The sequence below is a fragment of the Phalangium opilio genome, unplaced genomic scaffold (assembly GCF_054372755.1).
Source record: "Phalangium opilio isolate 3A_F unplaced genomic scaffold, DU_Popi_V2 ptg000505l_1, whole genome shotgun sequence".
Lineage (NCBI taxonomy): Eukaryota > Metazoa > Arthropoda > Arachnida > Opiliones > Phalangiidae > Phalangium > Phalangium opilio.
The window spans coordinates 1,437,028-1,459,146 of NW_028324239.1; the positions used below are offsets into that span (position 1 = coordinate 1,437,028).

General features: G+C 43.1%; 5 non-coding genes across 5 annotated transcripts; all 5 read right to left on the reverse strand.

The window, feature by feature from the left end:
- Positions 1-10,604: 10,604 nt before the first annotated feature.
- TRNAK-CUU (transfer RNA lysine (anticodon CUU)) lies at positions 10,605-10,677 on the reverse strand. The gene has a single exon. It is a non-coding gene; the product is annotated as a tRNA-Lys (tRNA).
- A 3,896-nt stretch (positions 10,678-14,573) lies between these two features.
- Positions 14,574-14,646, reverse strand: TRNAN-GUU (transfer RNA asparagine (anticodon GUU)). Its single transcript has one exon. It is a non-coding gene; the product is annotated as a tRNA-Asn (tRNA).
- Positions 14,647-16,934: 2,288 nt separating this feature from the next.
- Positions 16,935-17,006, reverse strand: TRNAS-GCU (transfer RNA serine (anticodon GCU)). The gene has a single exon. It is a non-coding gene; the product is annotated as a tRNA-Ser (tRNA).
- Positions 17,007-18,548: 1,542 nt separating this feature from the next.
- TRNAS-GCU (transfer RNA serine (anticodon GCU)) lies at positions 18,549-18,620 on the reverse strand. The gene has a single exon. It is a non-coding gene; the product is annotated as a tRNA-Ser (tRNA).
- A 3,029-nt stretch (positions 18,621-21,649) lies between these two features.
- On the reverse strand, positions 21,650-21,721 carry TRNAS-GCU (transfer RNA serine (anticodon GCU)). Its single transcript has one exon. It is a non-coding gene; the product is annotated as a tRNA-Ser (tRNA).
- Between the last annotated feature and the right edge of the window lie 398 nt (positions 21,722-22,119).

Consider the following 22,119-nt stretch of genomic DNA (forward strand, 5'->3'; position numbering starts at 1 on the left):
GACCGAATTTAGCTTAAATACATCAAATACTCATTAAAAGTGATTTCATCTCGATTGATCAATAAATAAAAATGTACCTCGATTTTTAATAAAATTTTCAAAATCGACGTTTCTCGACCAGAGAAGCACTTTTTGAGAATTTTTTCACTATTTTCAAATATAACCGCTGAAACCATAGTTTTTGTACTTTTTGCTATAATTCAAGCAAATATAACGATATTCATTCAAAAAACTGTTAAAATTCAATTTTCAATAAGAAATCGTTGTCACGGATTTTTTTACCTTGAAAAAAAAAACATGCGATTTTTTCGGTTCACTTTTGAATGCATTTTTTTTCTGGACAAATTTTTGACTGAATTCAGCTTATTTACCTATAAAATACTCATTAAAAGTGGTTTCATCTCGATTGATCAATAAATAAAAATGTACCTCGATTTTTAATAAAATTTTCAAAATCGACGTTTCTCGACCAGAGAAGCACTTTTTGAGAATTTTTTCACTATTTTCAAATATAAATGCTGAAACCAAATTTTTTGTACTTTTTGCTTTAATTCAAGCAAATATAACGATATTCATTCAAAAAACTGTTAAAATTCAATTTTCAATAAGAAATCGTCACGGATTTTGTGTCTCGAAGAAAAAAAGCATGCGATTTTTTCGGTACAATTTTGAATGCATTTTTTTCTGGACAAATTTTTGACCGAATTTAGCTTAAATACATCAAATACTCATTAAAAGTGATTTCATCTCGATTGATCAATAAATAAAAATGTACCTCGATTTTTAATAAAATTTTCAAAATCGACGTTTCTCGACCAGAGAAGCACTTTTTGAGAATTTTTTCACTATTTTCAAATATAACCGCTGAAACCATAGTTTTTGTACTTTTTGCTATAATTCAAGCAAATATAACGATATTCATTCAAAAAACTGTTAAAATTCAATTTTCAATAAGAAATCGTTGTCACGGATTTTTTTACCTTGAAAAAAAAAACATGCGATTTTTTCGGTTCACTTTTGAATGCATTTTTTTTCTAACAAATTTTTGACTGAATTCAGCTTATTTACCTATAAAATACTCATTAAAAGTGGTTTCATCTCGATTGATCAATAAATAAAAATGTACCTCGATTTTTAATAAAATTTTCAAAATCGACGTTTCTCGACCAGAGAAGCACTTTTTGAGAATTTTTTCACTATTTTCAAATATAACCGCTGAAACCATAGTTTTTGTACTTTTTGCTATAATTCAAGCAAATATAACGATATTCATTCAAAAAACTGTTAAAATTCAATTTTCAATAAGAAATCGTTGTCACGGATTTTTTTACCTTGAAAAAAAAAACATGCGATTTTTTCGGTTCACTTTTGAATGCATTTTTTTTCTGTACAAATTTTTGACTGAATTCAGCTTATTTACCTATAAAATACTCATTAAAAGTGGTTTCATCTCGATTGATCAATAAATAAAAATGTACCTCGATTTTTAATAAAATTTTCAAAATCGACGTTTCTCGACCAGAGAAGCACTTTTTGAGAATTTTTTCACTATTTTCAAATATAAATGCTGAAACCAAATTTTTTGTACTTTTTGCTTTAATACAAGCAAATATAACGATATTCATTCAAAAAACTGTTAAAATTCAATTTTCAATAAGAAATCGTCACGGATTTTGTGTCTCGAAGAAAAAAAGCATGCGATTTTTTCGGTACAATTTTGAATGCATTTTTTTCTGGACAAATTTTTGACCGAATTTAGCTTAAATACATCAAATACTCATTAAAAGTGATTTCATCTCGATTGATCAATAAATAAAAATGTACCTCGATTTTTAATAAAATTTTCAAAATCGACGGTTCTCGACCAGAGAAGCACTTTTTGAGAATTTTTTCACTATTTTCGAATATAACCGCTGAAACCATAGTTTTTGTACTTTTTGCTATAATTCAAGCAAATATAACGATATTCATTCAAAAAACTGTTAAAATTCAATTTTCAATAAGAAATCGTTGTCACGGATTTTTTTACCTTGAAAAAAAAACATGCGATTTTTTCGGTACAATTTTGAATGCATTTTTTTCTGGACAAATTTTTGACCGAATTTAGCTTAAATACATCAAATACTCATTAAAAGTGGTTTCATCTCGATTGATCAATAAATAAAAATGTACCTCGATTTTTAATAAAATTTTCAAAATCGACGTTTCTCGACCAGAGAAGCACTTTTTGAGAATTTTTTCACTATTTTCAAATATAACCGCTGAAACCATAGTTTTTGTACTTTTTGCTATAATTCAAGCAAATATAACGATATTCATTCAAAAAACTGTTAAAATTCAATTTTCAATAAGAAATCGTTGTCACGGATTTTTTTACCTTGAAAAAAAAAACATGCGATTTTTTCGGTTCACTTTTGAATGCATTTTTTTTCTGTACAAATTTTTGACTGAATTCAGCTTATTTACCTATAAAATACTCATTAAAAGTGGTTTCATCTCGATTGATCAATAAATAAAAATGTACCTCGATTTTTAATAAAATTTTCAAAATCGACGTTTCTCGACCAGAGAAGCACTTTTTGAGAATTTTTTCACTATTTTCAAATATAAATGCTGAAACCAAATTTTTTGTACTTTTTGCTTTAATTCAAGCAAATATAACGATATTCATTCAAAAAACTGTTAAAGTTCAATTTTCAATAAGAAATCGTCACGGATTTTGTGTCTCGAAGAAAAAAAGCATGCGATTTTTTCGGTACAATTTTGAATGCATTTTTTTCTGGACAAATTTTTGACCGAATTTAGCTTAAATACATCAAATACTCATTAAAAGTGATTTCATCTCGATTGATCAATAAATAAAAATGTACCTCGATTTTTAATAAAATTTTCAAAATCGACGGTTCTCGACCAGAGAAGCACTTTTTGAGAATTTTTTCACTATTTTCAAATATAACCGCTGAAACCATAGTTTTTGTACTTTTTGCTATAATTCAAGCAAATATAACGATATTCATTCAAAAAACTGTTAAAATTCAATTTTCAATAAGAAATCGTTGTCACGGATTTTTTTACCTTGAAAAAAAAACATGCGATTTTTTCGGTACAATTTTGAATGCATTTTTTTCTGGACAAATTTTTGACCGAATTTAGCTTAAATACATCAAATACTCATTAAAAGTGATTTCATCTCGATTGATCAATAAATAAAAATGTACCTCGATTTTTAATAAAATTTTCAAAATCGACGTTTCTCGACCAGAGAAGCACTTTTTGAGAATTTTTTCACTATTTTCAAATATAACCGCTGAAACCATAGTTTTTGTACTTTTTGCTATAATTCAAGCAAATATAACGATATTCATTCAAAAAACTGTTAAAATTCAATTTTCAATAAGAAATCGTTGTCACGGATTTTTTTACCTTGAAAAAAAAACATGCGATTTTTTCGGTTCACTTTTGAATGCATTTTTTTTCTGTACAAATTTTTGACTGAATTCAGCTTATTTAACTATAAAATACTCATTAAAAGTGGTTTCATCTCGATTGATCAATAAATAAAAATGTACCTCGATTTTTAATAAAATTTTCAAAATCGACGGTTCTCGACCAGAGAAGCACTTTTTGAGAATTTTTTCACTATTTTCAAATATAACCGCTGAAACCATAGTTTTTGTACTTTTTGCTATAATTCAAGCAAATATAACGATATTCATTCAAAAAACTGTTAAAATTCAATTTTCAATAAGAAATCGTTGTCACGGATTTTTTTACCTTGAAAAAAAAACATGCGATTTTTTCGGTACAATTTTGAATGCATTTTTTTCTGGACAAATTTTTGACCGAATTTAGCTTAAATACATCAAATACTCATTAAAAGTGATTTCATCTCGATTGATCAATAAATAAAAATGTACCTCGATTTTTAATAAAATTTTCAAAATCGACGTTTCTCGACCAGAGAAGCACTTTTTGAGAATTTTTTCACTATTTTCAAATATAACCGCTGAAACCATAGTTTTTGTACTTTTTGCTATAATTCAAGCAAATATAACGATATTCATTCAAAAAACTGTTAAAATTCAATTTTCAATAAGAAATCGTTGTCACGGATTTTTTTACCTTGAAAAAAAAAACATGCGATTTTTTCGGTTCACTTTTGAAAGCATTTTTTTTCTGTACAAATTTTTGACTGAATTCAGCTTATTTACCTATAAAATACTCATTAAAAGTGGTTTCATCTCGATTGATCAATAAATAAAAATGTACCTCGATTTTTAATAAAATTTTCAAAATCGACGTTTCTCGACCAGAGAAGCACTTTTTGAGAATTTTTTCACTATTTTCAAATATAAATGCTGAAACCAAATTTTTTGTACTTTTTGCTTTAATTCAAGCAAATATAACGATATTCATTCAAAAAACTGTTAAAATTCAATTTTCAATAAGAAATCGTCACGGATTTTGTGTCTCGAAGAAAAAAAGCATGCGATTTTTTCGGTACAATTTTGAATGCATTTTTTTCTGGACAAATTTTTGACCGAATTTAGCTTAAATACATCAAATACTCATTAAAAGTGATTTCATCTCGATTGATCAATAAATAAAAATGTACCTCGATTTTTAATATAAAAATTAAATGTTCGTCAGGTATTGTGGAAAAACTCTGACTTTTTACGTTACATTTGAGACCCAACAACACCGCTCCCGGGTGGGCTCGAACCACCAACCTTTCGGTTAACAGCCGAACGCGCTAACCATTGCGCCACGGAAGCCCAACAATTTAATGTTCGTCAGGTATTGTGGAAAAACTCTGACTTTTTACGTTACATTTGAGATCCCATAACACCGCTCCCGGGTGGGCTCGAACCACCAACCTATTTGTTAACAGCCTAACGCGCTAACCATTGAGCCACGGAAACTCAGAAATTGAATGGTTGTCAGGTATTGTGGAAAAGTTATGACTTTTCACGCTACATCTGAGACTCCACAACACCGCTTCCGGGTGGGCTCGAACCACCAACCTTTCGGTTAACAGCTGAACGCGCTAACCATTGCGCCACGGAAGCCTGAAAATTAAATGTTCGTCAGGTATTGTGGAAAAACTCTGACTTTTTACGTTACATTTGAGATCCCATAACACCGCTCCCGTGTGGGCTCGAACCACCAACCTTTCGGTTAACAGCCGAACGCGCTATCCATTGCGCCACGGAAGCCCAAAAAATAAATGTTCGTCAGGTATTGTGGAAAAACTTTGCCTTTTTACGTTACATTTGAGACCCCACAACACCGCTTCCGGGTGGGCTCGAACCACCAACCTTTCGGTTAACAGCTGAACGCGCTAACCATTGCGCCACGGAAGCCTGAAAATTAAATGTTCGTCAGGTATTGTGGAAAAACTCTGACTTTTTACGTTACATTTGAGACCCCACAACACCGCTCCCGGGTGGGCTCGAACCACCAACCTATTGGTTAACAGCCGAACGCGCTAACCATTGAGCCACGGATGCTCAGAAATTAAATGGTTGTCAATTATTGTGTAAAATTTATGACTTTTCACGCTACATCAGAGACCCCACAACACCTCTCGCGGGTGGGCTCGAACCACCAACCTTTCGGTTAACAGCTGAACGCGCTGCGCGCTAACCATTGCGCCACGGAAGCCCAAAAATTTAATGTTCGTCAGGTATTGTGGAAAAGTTATGACTTTTCACGCTACATCAGAGACCCCACAACACCTCTCGCGGGTGGGCTCGAACCACCAACCTTTCGGTTAACAGCTGAACGCGCTGCGCGCTAAACATTGCAAGACGGAAGCCCAAAAATTTAATGTTCGTCAGGTATTGTGGAAAAACTCTGACTTTTTACGTTACATTTGAGACCCCACAACACCGCTTCCGGGTGGGCTCGAACCACCAACCTTTCGGTTAACAGCTGAACGCACTAAAAATTGCGCCATGGAAGCCTAAAAATTAAATGTTCGTCAGGTATTGTGGAAAAACTCTGACTTTTTACGTTACATTTGAGACCCCACAACACCGCTCCCGGGTGGGCTCGAACCACCAACCTTTCGGTTAACAGCCGAACGCGCTAACCATTGCGCCACGGAAGCCCAAAAATTTAATGTTCGTCAGGTATTGTGGAAAAACTCTGACTTTTTACGTTACATTTGAGATCCCATAACACCGCTCCCGGGTGGACTCGAACCACCAACCTATTGGTTAACAGCCGAACGCGCTAACCATTGAGCCAAGGTAGCTCAGAAATTAAATGGTTGTCAGGTATTGTGGAAAAGTTATGACTTTTCACGCTACATCAGAGACCCCACAACACCTCTCGCGGGTGGGCTCGAACCACCAACCTTTCGGTTAACAGCTGATCGAGCTGCGCGCTAACCATTGCGCCACGGAAGCCCAAAAATTTAATGTTCGTCAGGTATTGTGGAAAAACTCTGACTTTTTACGTTACATATGAGATCCCATAACACCGCTCCCGGGTGGGCTCGAACCACCAACCTTTCGGTTAACAGCTGAACGCGCTAACCATTGCGCCACGGAAGCCCAAAAATTAAGTGTTCATCAGGTATTGTGGAAAAAACTCTGACTTTTTACGTTACATTTGAGATCCCATAACACCGCTCCCGGGTGGGCTCGAACCACCAACATTTCGGTTAACAGCTGAACGCGCTAACCATTGCGCCACGGAAGCCTGAAAATTAAATGTTCGTCAGGTATTGTGGAAAAACTCTGACTTTTTATGTTACATTTGACATCCCATAACACCGCTTCCGTGTGGGCTCGAACCACCAACCTTTCGGTTAACAGCTGAACGCGCTAACCATTGCGCCACGGAAGCCTGAAAATTAAATGTTCGTCAGGTATTGTGGAAAAACTCTGACTTTTTACGTTACATTTGAGATCCCATAACACCGCTCCCGGGTGGGCTCGAACCACCAACCTTTCGGTTAACAGCTGAACGCGCTAACCATTGCGCCACGGAAGCCCAAAAATTAAGTGTTCGTCAGGTATTGTGGAAAAAACTCTGACTTTTTACGTTACATTTGAGATCCCATAACACCGCTCCCGGGTGGGCTCGAACCACCAACCTATTTGTTAACAGCCTAACGCGCTAACCATTGAGCCACGGAAACTCAGAAATTGAATGGTTGTCAGGTATTGTGGAAAAGTTATGACTTTTCACGCTACATCTGAGACTCCACAACACCGCTTCCAGGTGGGCTCGAACCACCAACCTTTCGGTTAACAGCTGAACGCGCTAACCATTGCGCCACGGAAGCCCAAAAAATAAATGTTCGTCAGGTATTGTGGAAAAACTTTGCCTTTTTACGTTACATTTGAGACCCAACAACACCGCTTCCGGGTGGGCTCGAAAAACCAACCTTTCGGTTAACAGCTGAACGCGCTAACCATTGCGCCACGGAAGCCTAAAAATTAAATGTTCGTCAGGTATTGTGGAAAAACTCTGACTTTTTACGTTACATTTGAGACCCCACAACACCGCTCCCGGGTGGGCTCGAACCACCAACCTTTCGGTTAACAGCTGAACGCGCTAACCATTGCGCCTTGGAAGCCTATAAATTAAATGTTCGTCAGGTATTGTGGAAAAACTCTGACTTTTTACGTTACATTTGAGACCCCACAACACCACTCCCGGGTGGGCTCGAACCACCAACCTTTCGGTTAACAGCCGAACGCGCTAACCATTGCGCCACGGAAGCCCAAAAAGTAAATGTTCGTCAGGTATTGTGGAAAAACTTTGCCTTTTTACGTTACATTCGAGACTTCACAACACCGCTCCCGGGTGGGCTCGAACCACCAACCTTTCGGTTAACAGCCGAACGCGCTAACCATTGCGCCACGGAAGCCCAACAATTTAATGTTTGTCAGGTATTGTGGAAAAACTCTGACTTTTTACGTTACATTTGAGATCCCATAACACCGCTCCCGGGTGGGCTCGAACCACCAACCTATTGGTTAACAGCCTAACGCGCTAACCATTGAGCCACGGAAACTCAGAAATTGAATGGTTGTCAGGTATTGTGGAAAAGTTATGACTTTTCACGCTACATCTGAGACTCCACAACACCGCTTCCGGGTGGGCTCGAACCACCAACCTTTCGGTTAACAGCTGAACGCGCTAAAAACTGCGCCATGGAAGCCTAAAAATTAAATGTTCGTCAGGTATTGTGGAAAAACTCTGTTTTTTACGTTACATTTGAGACCCCACAACACCGCTCCCGGGTGGGCTCGAACCACCAACCTTTCGGTTAACAGCTGAACGCGCTAACCATTGCGCCTTGGAAGCCTATAAATTAAATGTTCGTCAGGTATTGTGGAAAAACTCTGACTTTTTACGTTACATTTGAGACCCCACAACACCGCTCCCGGGTGGGCTCGAACCACCAACCTTTCGGTTAACAGCCGAACGCGCTAACCATTGCGCCACGGAAGCCCAAAAAGTAAATGTTCGTCAGGTATTGTGGAAAAACTTTGCCTTTTTACGTTACATTCGAGACTTCACAACACCGCTCCCGGGTGGGCTCGAACCACCAACCTTTCGGTTAACAGCCGAACGCGCTAACCATTGCGCCACGGAAGCCCAACAATTTAATGTTTGTCAGGTATTGTGGAAAAACTCTGACTTTTTACGTTACATTTGAGATCCCATAACACCGCTCCCGGGTGGGCTCGAACCACCAACCTATTGGTTAACAGCCGAACGCGCTAACCATTGAGCCACGGAAGCTCAGAAAGTAAATGGTTGTCAGGTATTGTGGAAAAGTTATGACTTTTCACGCTACATCAGAGACCCCACAACACCTCTCCCGGGTGGGCACGAACCACCAACCTTTCGGTTAACAGCTGAACGCGCTAAAAAATATGCCACGGAAGCCCAAAAATTAAATGTTCGTCAGGTATTGTGGAAAAACTCTGACTTTTTACGTTACATTTGAGACCCCACAACACCGCTTCCGGGTGGGCTCGAACCACCAACCCTTCGGTTAACAGCTGAACGCGCTAACCATTGCGCCACGGAAGCCTGAAAATTAAATGTTCGTCAGGTATTGTGGAAAAACTCTGACTTTTTATGTTACATTTGACATCCCATAACACCGCTTCCGTGTGGGCTCGAACCACCAACCTTTCGGTTAACAGCTGAACGCGCTAACCATTGCGCCACGGAAGCCTGAAAATTAAATGTTCGTCAGGTATTGTGGAAAAACTCTGACTTTTTACGTTACATTTGAGATCCCATAACACCGCTCCCGGGTGGGCTCGAACCACCAACCTTTCGGTTAACAGCTGAACGCGCTAACCATTGCGCCACGGAAGCCCAAAAATTAAGTGTTCGTCAGGTATTGTGGAAAAAACTCTGACTTTTTACGTTACATTTGAGATCCCATAACACCGCTCCCGGGTGGGCTAGAACCACCAACCTATTTGTTAACAGCCTAACGCGCTAACCATTGAGCCACGGAAACTCAGAAATTGAATGGTTGTCAGGTATTGTGGAAAAGTTATGACTTTTCACGCTACATATGAGACTCCACAACACCGCTTCCAGGTGGGCTCGAACCACCAACCTTTCGGTTAACAGCTGAACGCGCTAACCATTGCGCCACGGAAGCCCAAAAAATAAATGTTCGTCAGGTATTGTGGAAAAACTTTGCCTTTTTACGTTACATTTGAGACCCCACAACACCGCTTCCGGGTGGGCTCGAAAAACCAACCTTTCGGTTAACAGCTGAACGCGCTAACCATTGCGCCACGGAAGCCTAAAAATTAAATGTTCGTCAGGTATTGTGGAAAAACTCTGACTTTTTACGTTACATTTGAGACCCCACAACACCGCTCCCGGGTGGGCTCGAACCACCAACCTTTCGGTTAACAGCTGAACGCGCTAACCATTGCGCCTTGGAAGCCTATAAATTAAATGTTCGTCAGGTATTGTGGAAAAACTCTGACTTTTTACGTTACATTTGAGACCCCACAACACCACTCCCGGGTGGGCTCGAACCACCAACCTTTCGGTTAACAGCCGAACGCGCTAACCATTGCGCCACGGAAGCCCAACAATTTAATGTTTGTCAGGTATTGTGGAAAAACTCTGACTTTTTACGTTACATTTGAGATCCCATAACACCGCTCCCGGGTGGGCTCGAACCACCAACCTATTGGTTAACAGCCTAACGCGCTAACCATTGAGCCACGGAAACTCAGAAATTGAATGGTTGTCAGGTATTGTGGAAAAGTTATGACTTTTCACGCTACATCTGAGACTCCACAACACCGCTTCCGGGTGGGCTCGAACCACCAACCTTTCGGTTAACAGCTGAACGCGCTAAAAACTGCGCCATGGAAGCCTAAAAATTAAATGTTCGTCAGGTATTGTGGAAAAACTCTGTTTTTTACGTTACATTTGAGACCCCACAACACCGCTCCCGGGTGGGCTCGAACCACCAACCTTTCGGTTAACAGCTGAACGCGCTAACCATTGCGCCTTGGAAGCCTATAAATTAAATGTTCGTCAGGTATTGTGGAAAAACTCTGACTTTTTACGTTACATTTGAGACCCCACAACACCGCTCCCGGGTGGGCTCGAACCACCAACCTTTCGGTTAAGAGCCGAACGCGCTAACCATTGCGCCACGGAAGCCCAAAAAGTAAATGTTCGTCAGGTATTGTGGAAAAACTTTGCCTTTTTACGTTACATTCGAGACTTCACAACACCGCTCCCGGGTGGGCTCGAACCACCAACCTTTCGGTTAACAGCCGAACGCGCTAACCATTGCGCCACGGAAGCCCAACAATTTAATGTTTGTCAGGTATTGTGGAAAAACTCTGACTTTTTACGTTACATTTGAGATCCCATAACACCGCTCCCGGGTGGGCTCGAACCACCAACCTATTGGTTAACAGCCGAACGCGCTAACCATTGAGCCACGGAAGCTCAGAAAGTAAATGGTTGTCAGGTATTGTGGAAAAGTTATGACTTTTCACGCTACATCAGAGACCCCACAACACCTCTCCCGGGTGGGCACGAACCACCAACCTTTCGGTTAACAGCTGAACGCGCTAAAAAATATGCCACGGAAGCCCAAAAATTAAATGTTCGTCAGGTATTGTGGAAAAACTCTGACTTTTTACGTTACATTTGAGACCCCACAACACCGCTTCCGGGTGGGCTCGAACCACCAACCCTTCGGTTAACAGCTGAACGCGCTAACCATTGCGCCACGGAAGCCTGAAAATTAAATGTTCGTCAGGTATTGTGGAAAAACTCTGACTTTTTATGTTACATTTGACATCCCATAACACCGCTTCCGTGTGGGCTCGAACCACCAACCTTTCGGTTAACAGCTGAACGCGCTAACCATTGCGCCACGGAAGCCTGAAAATTAAATGTTCGTCAGGTATTGTGGAAAAACTCTGACTTTTTACGTTACATTTGAGATCCCATAACACCGCTCCCGGGTGGGCTCGAACCACCAACCTTTCGGTTAACAGCTGAACGCGCTAACCATTGCGCCACGGAAGCCCAAAAATTAAGTGTTCGTCAGGTATTGTGGAAAAAACTCTGACTTTTTACGTTACATTTGAGATCCCATAACACCGCTCCCGGGTGGGCTAGAACCACCAACCTATTTGTTAACAGCCTAACGCGCTAACCATTGAGCCACGGAAACTCAGAAATTGAATGGTTGTCAGGTATTGTGGAAAAGTTATGACTTTTCACGCTACATATGAGACTCCACAACACCGCTTCCAGGTGGGCTCGAACCACCAACCTTTCGGTTAACAGCTGAACGCGCTAACCATTGCGCCACGGAAGCCCAAAAAATAAATGTTCGTCAGGTATTGTGGAAAAACTTTGCCTTTTTACGTTACATTTGAGACCCCACAACACCGCTTCCGGGTGGGCTCGAAAAACCAACCTTTCGGTTAACAGCTGAACGCGCTAACCATTGCGCCACGGAAGCCTAAAAATTAAATGTTCGTCAGGTATTGTGGAAAAACTCTGACTTTTTACGTTACATTTGAGACCCCACAACACCGCTCCCGGGTGGGCTCGAACCACCAACCTTTCGGTTAACAGCTGAACGCGCTAACCATTGCGCCTTGGAAGCCTATAAATTAAATGTTCGTCAGGTATTGTGGAAAAACTCTGACTTTTTACGTTACATTTGAGACCCCACAACACCACTCCCGGGTGGGCTCGAACCACCAACCTTTCGGTTAACAGCCGAACGCGCTAACCATTGCGCCACGGAAGCCCAAAAAGTAAATGTTCGTCAGGTATTGTGGAAAAACTTTGCCTTTTTACGTTACATTCGAGACTTCACAACACCGCTCCCGGGTGGGCTCGAACCACCAACCTTTCGGTTAACAGCCGAACGCGCTAACCATTGCGCCACGGAAGCCCAACAATTTAATGTTTGTCAGGTATTGTGGAAAAACTCTGACTTTTTACGTTACATTTGAGATCCCATAACACCGCTCCCGGGTGGGCTCGAACCACCAACCTATTGGTTAACAGCCTAACGCGCTAACCATTGAGCCACGGAAACTCAGAAATTGAATGGTTGTCAGGTATTGTGGAAAAGTTATGACTTTTCACGCTACATCTGAGACTCCACAACACCGCTTCCGGGTGGGCTCGAACCACCAACCTTTCGGTTAACAGCTGAACGCGCTAAAAACTGCGCCATGGAAGCCTAAAAATTAAATGTTCGTCAGGTATTGTGGAAAAACTCTGTTTTTTACGTTACATTTGAGACCCCACAACACCGCTCCCGGGTGGGCTCGAACCACCAACCTTTCGGTTAACAGCTGAACGCGCTAACCATTGCGCCTTGGAAGCCTATAAATTAAATGTTCGTCAGGTATTGTGGAAAAACTCTGACTTTTTACGTTACATTTGAGACCCCACAACACCGCTCCCGGGTGGGCTCGAACCACCAACCTTTCGGTTAACAGCCGAACGCGCTAACCATTGCGCCACGGAAGCCCAAAAAGTAAATGTTCGTCAGGTATTGTGGAAAAACTTTGCCTTTTTACGTTACATTCGAGACTTCACAACACCGCTCCCGGGTGGGCTCGAACCACCAACCTTTCGGTTAACAGCCGAACGCGCTAACCATTGCGCCACGGAAGCCCAACAATTTAATGTTTGTCAGGTATTGTGGAAAAACTCTGACTTTTTACGTTACATTTGAGATCCCATAACACCGCTCCCGGGTGGGCTCGAACCACCAACCTATTGGTTAACAGCCGAACGCGCTAACCATTGAGCCACGGAAGCTCAGAAAGTAAATGGTTGTCAGGTATTGTGGAAAAGTTATGACTTTTCACGCTACATCAGAGACCCCACAACACCTCTCCCGGGTGGGCACGAACCACCAACCTTTCGGTTAACAGCTGAACGCGCTAAAAAATATGCCACGGAAGCCCAAAAATTAAATGTTCGTCAGGTATTGTGGAAAAACTCTGACTTTTTACGTTACATTTGAGACCCCACAACACCGCTTCCGGGTGGGCTCGAACCACCAACCCTTCGGTTAACAGCTGAACGCGCTAACCATTGCGCCACGGAAGCCTAAAAATTAAATGTTCGTCAGGTATTGTGGAAAAACTCTGACTTTTTACGTTACATTTGAGACCCAACAACACCGCTCCCGGGTGGGCTCGAACCACCAACCTTTCGGTTAACAGCCGAACGCGCTAACCATTGCGCCACGGAAGCCCAACAATTTAATGTTCGTCAGGTATTGTGGAAAAACTCTGACTTTTTACGTTACATTTGAGATCCCATAACACCGCTCCCGGGTGGGCTCGAACCACCAACCTATTTGTTAACAGCCTAACGCGCTAACCATTGAGCCACGGAAACTCAGAAATTGAATGGTTGTCAGGTATTGTGGAAAAGTTATGACTTTTCACGCTACATCTGAGACTCCACAACACCGCTTCCGGGTGGGCTCGAACCACCAACCTTTCGGTTAACAGCTGAACGCGCTAACCATTGCGCCACGGAAGCCTGAAAATTAAATGTTCGTCAGGTATTGTGGAAAAACTCTGACTTTTTACGTTACATTTGAGATCCCATAACACCGCTCCCGTGTGGGCTCGAACCACCAACCTTTCGGTTAACAGCCGAACGCGCTATCCATTGCGCCACGGAAGCCCAAAAAATAAATGTTCGTCAGGTATTGTGGAAAAACTTTGCCTTTTTACGTTACATTTGAGACCCCACAACACCGCTTCCGGGTGGGCTCGAACCACCAACCTTTCGGTTAACAGCTGAACGCGCTAACCATTGCGCCACGGAAGCCTGAAAATTAAATGTTCGTCAGGTATTGTGGAAAAACTCTGACTTTTTACGTTACATTTGACATCCCATAACACCGCTTCCGTGTGGGCTCGAACCACCAACCTTTCGGTTAACAGCTGAACGCGCTAACCATTGCGCCACGGAAGCCTGAAAATTAAATGTTCGTCAGGTATTGTGGAAAAACTCTGACTTTTTACGTTACATTTGAGACCCCACAACACCGCTTCCGGGTGGGCTCGAACCACCAACCTTTCGGTTAACAGCCGAACGCGCTAACCATTGCGCCACGGAAGCCCAAAAATTAAATGTTCGTCAGGTATTGTGGAAAAACTCTGACTTTTTACGATACATTTGAGACCGTACAACACCGCTCCCGGGTGGGCTCGAACCACCAACCTATTGGTTAACAGCCGAACGCGCTAACCATTGAGCCACGGATGCTCAGAAATTAAATGGTTGTCAGGTATTGTGGAAAAGTTATGACTTTTCACGCTACATCAGAGACCCCACAACACCTCTCGCGGGTGGGCTCGAACCACCAACCTTTCGGTTAACAGCTGATCGCGCTGCGCGCTAACCATTGCGCCACGGAAGCCCAAAAATTTAATGTTCGTCAGGTATTGTGGAAAAACTCTGACTTTTTACGTTACATTTGAGATCCCATAACACCGCTCCCGGGTGGGCTCGAACCACCAACCTTTCGGTTAACAGCTGAACGCGCTAACCATTGCGCCACGGACGCCCAAAAATTAAGTGTTCATCAGGTATTGTGGAAAAAACTCTGACTTTTTACGTTACATTTGAGATCCCATAACACCGCTCCCGGGTGGGCTCGAACCACCAACCTATTTGTTAACAGCCTAACGCGCTAACCATTGAGCCACGGAAGCCCAAAAAATAAATGTTCGTCAGGTATTGTGGAAAAACTTTGCCTTTTTACGTTACATTTGAGACCCCACAACACCGCTTCCGGGTGGGCTCGAACCACCAACATTTCGATTAACAGCTGAACGCGCTAACCATTGCGCCACGGAAGCCTGAAAATTAAATGTTCGTCAGGTATTGTGGAAAAACTCTGACTTTTTACGTTACATTTGAGATCCCATAACACCGCTAACGGGTGGGCTCGAACCACCAACCTTTCGGTTAACAGCTGAACGCGCTAACCATTGCGCCACGGAAGCCCAAAAATTAAGTGTTCGTCAGGTATTGTGGAAAAAACTCTGACTTTTTACGTTACATTTGAGATCCCATAACACCGCTCCCGGGTGGGCTCGAACCACCAACCTATTTGTTAACAGCCTAACGCGCTAACCATTGAGCCACGGAAACTCAGAAATTGAATGGTTGTCAGGTATTGTGGAAAAGTTATGACTTTTCACGCTACATCTGAGACTCCACAACACCGCTTCCAGGTGGGCTCGAACCACCAACCTTTCGGTTAACAGCTGAACGCGCTTATCATTGCGCCACGGAAGCCCAAAAAATAAATGTTCGTCAGGTATTGTGGAAAAACTCTGACTTTTTACGTTACATTTAAGACCCCACAACACCTCTCCCGGGTGGGCTCGAACCACCAACCTTTCGGTTAACAGCTGAACGCGCTAACCATTGCGCCACGGAAGCCCAAAAATTAAATGTTCGTCAGGTATTGTGGAAAAACTCTGACTTTTTACGTTACATTTGAGATCCCATAACACCGCTACCGGGTGGGCTCGAACCACCAACCTATTGGTTAACAGCCGAACGCGCTAACCATTGAGCCACGGAAGCTCAGAAATTAAATGGTTGTCAGGTATTGTGGAAAAGTTATGACTTTTCACGCTACATCTGAGACCCCATAACACCGCTTCCGGGTGGGCTCGAACCATCAATCTATTGGTTAACAGCCGAGCGCGCTAACCATTGAGCCACGGAAGCTCAGAAATTAAATGGTTGTCAGGTATTGTGGAAAAGTTATGACTTTTCACGCTACATCTGAGACCCCACAACACCTCTCCCGGGTGAGCTCGAACCACCAACCTTTCGGTTAACAGCTAAACGCGCTAAAAAATGCGTCACGGAAGCCCAAAAATTAAATGTTCGTCAGGTATTGTGGAAAAACTCTGACTTTTTACGTTACATTTGAGACCCCACAACACCTCTCCCGGGTGGGCTCGAACCACCAACCTTTCGGTTAACAGCTGAACGCGCTAACCATTGGGCCAAGGAAGCCCATATATTAAATGTTCGTCAGGTATTGTGGAAAAACTCTGACTTTTCACGTTACATTTGAGATCCCATAACACCGCTCCCGGGTGGGCTCGAACCACCAACCTATTGGATAACAGCCGAACGCGCTAACCATTGAGCCACGGAAGCTCAGAAATTGAATGGTTGTCAGGTATTGTGGAAAAACTCTGACTTTTTACGTTACATTTGAGATCCCATAACACCGCTCCCGGGTGGGCTCGAACCACCAACCTTTCGGTTAACAGCCGAACGCGCAATCCATTGCGCCACGGAAGCCCAAAAAATAAATGTTCGTTAGGTATTGTGGAAAAACTCTGACTTTTTACGTTACATTTGAGATCCCATAACACCGCTCCCGTGTGGCTCGAACCACCAACCTTTCGGTTAGCAGCCGAACGCGCTATCCATTGCGCCACGGAAGCCCAAAAAATAAATGTTCGTCAGGTATTGTGGAAAAACTCTGACTTTTCACGTTACATTTGAGACCCCACAACACCTCTCCCGGGTGGGCTCGAACCACCAACCTTTCGGTTAACAGCTGAACGCGCTAACCATTGCGCCACGGAAGCACAAAAATTAAATGTTCGTCAGGTATTGTGGAAAAACTCTGAATTTTTACGTTACATTTGAGATCCCATAACACCGCTCCCGGGTGGGCTCGAACCACCAACTTATTGGATAACAGCCGAACGCGCTAACCATTGAGCCACGGAAGCTCAGAAATTGAATGGTTGTCAGGTATTGTGGAAAAACTCTGACTTTTTACGTTACACTTGAGATCCCATAACTTCGCTTCCGGGTGGGCTCGAACAATCAACCTTTCGGTTAACAGCTGAATGCGCTAACCATTGCGCCACGGAAGCCCAAAAATTGAATGTTCGTTAGGTATTGTGGAAAAACTCTGACTTTTTACGTTACATTTGAGATCCCATAACACCGCTCCCGTGTGGGCTCGAACCACCAACCTTTCGGATAACAGCCGAACGCGCAATCCATTGCGCCACGGAAGCCCAAAAAATAAAGGTTCGTTAGGTATTGTGGAAAAACTCTGACTTTTTACGTTACATTTAGATCCCATAGCACCGCTCCCGTGTGGGCTCGAACCACCAACCTTTCGATTAACAGCCGAACGCGCTATCCATTGCGCCACGGAAGCCCGAAAAATAAATGTTCGTCAGGTATTGTGGAAAAACTTTGCCTTTTTACGTTACATTTGAGAATTCACAATACCGCTCCCGGGTGGGCTCGAACCACCGACCTTTCGGTTAACAGCCGAACGCACTAACCATTGCGCCACGGAAGCCCAAAAATTAAATGTTCGTCAGGTATTGTGGAAAAACTCTGACTTTTACGTTACATTTGAGATCCCATAACACCGCTACCGGGTGGGCTCGAACCACCAATCTATTGGTTAACAGCCTAGCGCGCTAACCATTGAGCCACGGAAGCTCAGAAATTAAATGGTTGTCAGGTATTGTGGAAAAGTTATGACTTTTCACGCTACATCTGAGACCCCACAACACCTCTCCCGGGTGGGCTCGAACCACCAACCTTTCGGTTAACAGCTGAACGCTCTAAAAATTGCGCCACGGAAGCCCAAAAATTAAATGTTCGTCAGGTATTGTGGAAAAACTCTGACTTTTTACGTTACATTTGAGATCCCATAACACCGCTCCCGGGTGGGCTCGAACCACCAACCTATTGGATAACAGCCGAACGCGCTAACCATTGAGCCACGGAAGCTCAGAAATTGAATGGTTGTCAGGTATTGTGGAAAAACTCTGACTTTTTACGTTACATTTGAGATCCCATAACACCGCTCCCGGGTGGGCTCGAACCACCAGCCTTTCGGTTAACAGCCGAACGCGCAATCCATTGCGCCACGGAAGCCCAAAAAATAAATGTTCGTTAGGTATTGTGGAAAAACTCTGACTTTTTACGTTACATTTGAGATCCCATAACACCGCTCCCGTGTGGCTCGAACCACCAACCTTTCGGTTAGCAGCCGAACGCGCTATCCATTGCGCCACGGAAGCCCAAAAAATAAATGTTCGTCAGGTATTGTGGAAAAACTTTGCCTTTTTACGTTACATTTGAGACTTCACAACACCGCTCCCGGGTGGGCTCGAACCACCAACCTTTCGGTTAACAGCTGAACGCGCTAAAAAATGCGCCACGGAAGCCCAAAAATTAAATGTTCGTCAGGTATTGTGGAAAAACTCTGACTTTTCACGTTACATTTGAGACCGTACAACACCGCTCCCGGGTGGGCTCGAACCACCAACCTATTGGTTAACAGCCGAACGCGCTAACCATTGAGCCACGGATGCTCAGAAATTAAATGGTTGTCAGGTATTGTGGAAAAGTTATGACTTTTCACGCTACATCAGAGACCCCACAACACCTCTCGCGGGTGGGCTCGAACCACCAACCTTTCGGTTAACAGCTGAACGCGCTGCGCGCTAACCATTGCGCGACGGAAGCCCAAAAATTTAATGTTCGTCAGGTATTGTGGAAAAACTCTGACTTTTTACGTTACATTTGAGACCCCACAACACCGCTTCCGGGTGGGCTCGAACCACCAACCTTTCGGTTAACAGCTGAACGCACTAAAAATTGCGCCATGGAAGCCTAAAAATTAAATGTTCGTCAGGTATTGTGGAAAAACTCTGACTTTTTACGTTACATTTGAGACCCCACAACACCGCTCCCGGGTGGGCTCGAACCACCAACCTTTCGGTTAACAGCCGAACGCGCTAACCATTGCGCCACGGAAGCCCAAAAATTTAATGTTCGTCAGGTATTGTGGAAAAACTCTGACTTTTTACGTTACATTTGAGATCCCATAACACCGCTCCCGGGTGGACTCGAACCATCAACCTATTGGTTAACAGCCGAACGCGCTAACCATTGAGCCACGGTAGCTCAGAAATTAAATGTTGTCAGGTATTGTGGAAAAGTTATGACTTTTCACGCTACATCAGAGACCCCACAACACCTCTCGCGGGTGGGCTCGAACCACCAACCTTTCGGTTAACAGCTGATCGCGCTGCGCGCTAACCATTGCGCCACGGAAGCCCAAAAATTTAATGTTCGTCAGGTATTGTGGAAAAACTCTGACTTTTTACGTTACATTTGAGATCCCATAACACCGCTCCCGGGTGGGCTCGAACCACCAACCTTTCGGTTAACAGCTGAACGCGCTAACCATTGCGCCACGGAAGCCCAAAAATTAAGTGTTCATCAGGTATTGTGGAAAAAACTCTGACTTTTTACGTTACATTTGAGATCCCATAACACCGCTCCCGGGTGGGCTCGAACCACCAACCTATTTGTTAACAGCCTAACGCGCTAACCATTGAGCCACGGAAGCCCAAAAAATAAATGTTCGTCAGGTATTGTGGAAAAACTTTGCCTTTTTACGTTACATTTGAGACCCCACAACACCGATTCCGGGTGGGCTCGAACCACCAACATTTCGATTAACAGCTGAACGCGCTAACCATTGCGCCACGGAAGCCTGAAAATTAAATGTTCGTCAGGTATTGTGGAAAAACTCTGACTTTTTACGTTACATTTGACATCCCATAACACCGCTTCCGTGTGGGCTCGAACCACCAACCTTTCGGTTAACAGCTGAACGCGCTAACCATTGCGCCACGGAAGCCTGAAAATTAAATGTTCGTCAGGTATTGTGGAAAAACTCTGACTTTTTACGTTACATTTGAGATCCCATAACACCGCTAACGGGTGGGCTCGAACCACCAACCTTTCGGTTAACAGCTGAACGCGCTAACCATTGCGCCACGGAAGCCCAAAAATTAAGTGTTCGTCAGGTATTGTGGAAAAAACTCTGACTTTTTACGTTACATTTGAGATCCCATAACACCGCTCCCGGGTGGGCTCGAACCACCAACCTATTTGTTAACAGCCTAACGCGCTAACCATTGAGCCACGGAAACTCAGAAATTGAATGGTTGTCAGGTATTGTGGAAAAGTTATGACTTTTCACGCTACATCTGAGACTCCACAACACCGCTTCCAGGTGGGCTCGAACCACCAACCTTTCGGTTAACAGCTGAACGCGCTTATCATTGCGCCACGGAAGCCCAAAAAATAAATGTTCGTCAGGTATTGTGGAAAAACTCTGACTTTTTACGTTACATTTAAGACCCCACAACACCTCTCCCGGGTGGGCTCGAACCACCAACCTTTCGGTTAACAGCTGAACGCGCTAACCATTACGCCACGGAAGCCCAAAAATTAAATGTTCGTCAGGTATTGTGGAAAAACTCTGACTTTTTACGTTACATTTGAGATCCCATAACACCGCTACCGGGTGGGCTCGAACCACCAACCTATTGGTTAACAGCCGAACGCGCTAACCATTGAGCCACGGAAGCTCAGAAATTAAATGGTTGTCAGGTATTGTGGAAAAGTTATGACTTTTCACGCTACATCTGAGACCCCATAACACCGCTTCCGGGTGGGCTCGAACCACCAATCTATTGGTTAACAGCCGAGCGCGCTAACCATTGAGCCACGGAAGCTCAGAAATTAAATGGTTGTCAGGTATTGTGGAAAAGTTATGACTTTTCACGCTACATCTGAGACCCCACAACACCTCTCCCGGGTGAGCTCGAACCACCAACCTTTCGGTTAACAGCTAAACGCGCTAAAAAATGCGTCACGGAAGCCCAAAAATTAAATGTTCGTCAGGTATTGTGGAAAAACTCTGACTTTTTACGTTACATTTGAGACCCCACAACACCTCTCCCGGGTGGGCTCGAACCACCAACCTTTCGGTTAACAGCTGAACGCGCTAACCATTGGGCCAAGGAAGCCCATATATTAAATGTTCGTCAGGTATTGTGGAAAAACTCTGACTTTTTACGTTACATTTGAGATCCCATAACACCGCTCCCGGGTGGGCTCGAACCACCAACCTATTGGATAACAGCCGAACGCGCTAACCATTGAGCCACGGAAGCTCAGAAATTGAATGGTTGTCAGGTATTGTGGAAAAACTCTGACTTTTTACGTTACATTTGAGATCCCATAACACCGCTCCCGTGTGGCTCGAACCACCAACCTTTCGGTTAGCAGCCGAACGCGCTATCCATTGCGCCACGGAAGCCCAAAAAATAAATGTTCGTCAGGTATTGTGGAAAAACTCTGACTTTTCACGTTACATTTGAGACCCCACAACACCTCTCCCGGGTGGGCTCGAACCACCAACCTTTCGGTTAACAGCTGAACGCGCTAACCATTGCGCCACGGAAGCACAAAAATTAAATGTTCGTCAGGTATTGTGGAAAAACTCTGACTTTTTACGTTACATTTGAGATCCCATAACACCGCTCCCGGGAGGGCTCGAACCACCAACCTATTGGATAACAGCCGAACGCGCTAACCATTGAGCCACGGAAGCTCAGAAATTGAATGGTTGTCAGGTATTGTGGAAAAACTCTGACTTTTTACGTTACACTTGAGATCCCATAACACCGCTTCCGGGTGGGCTCGAACAATCAACCT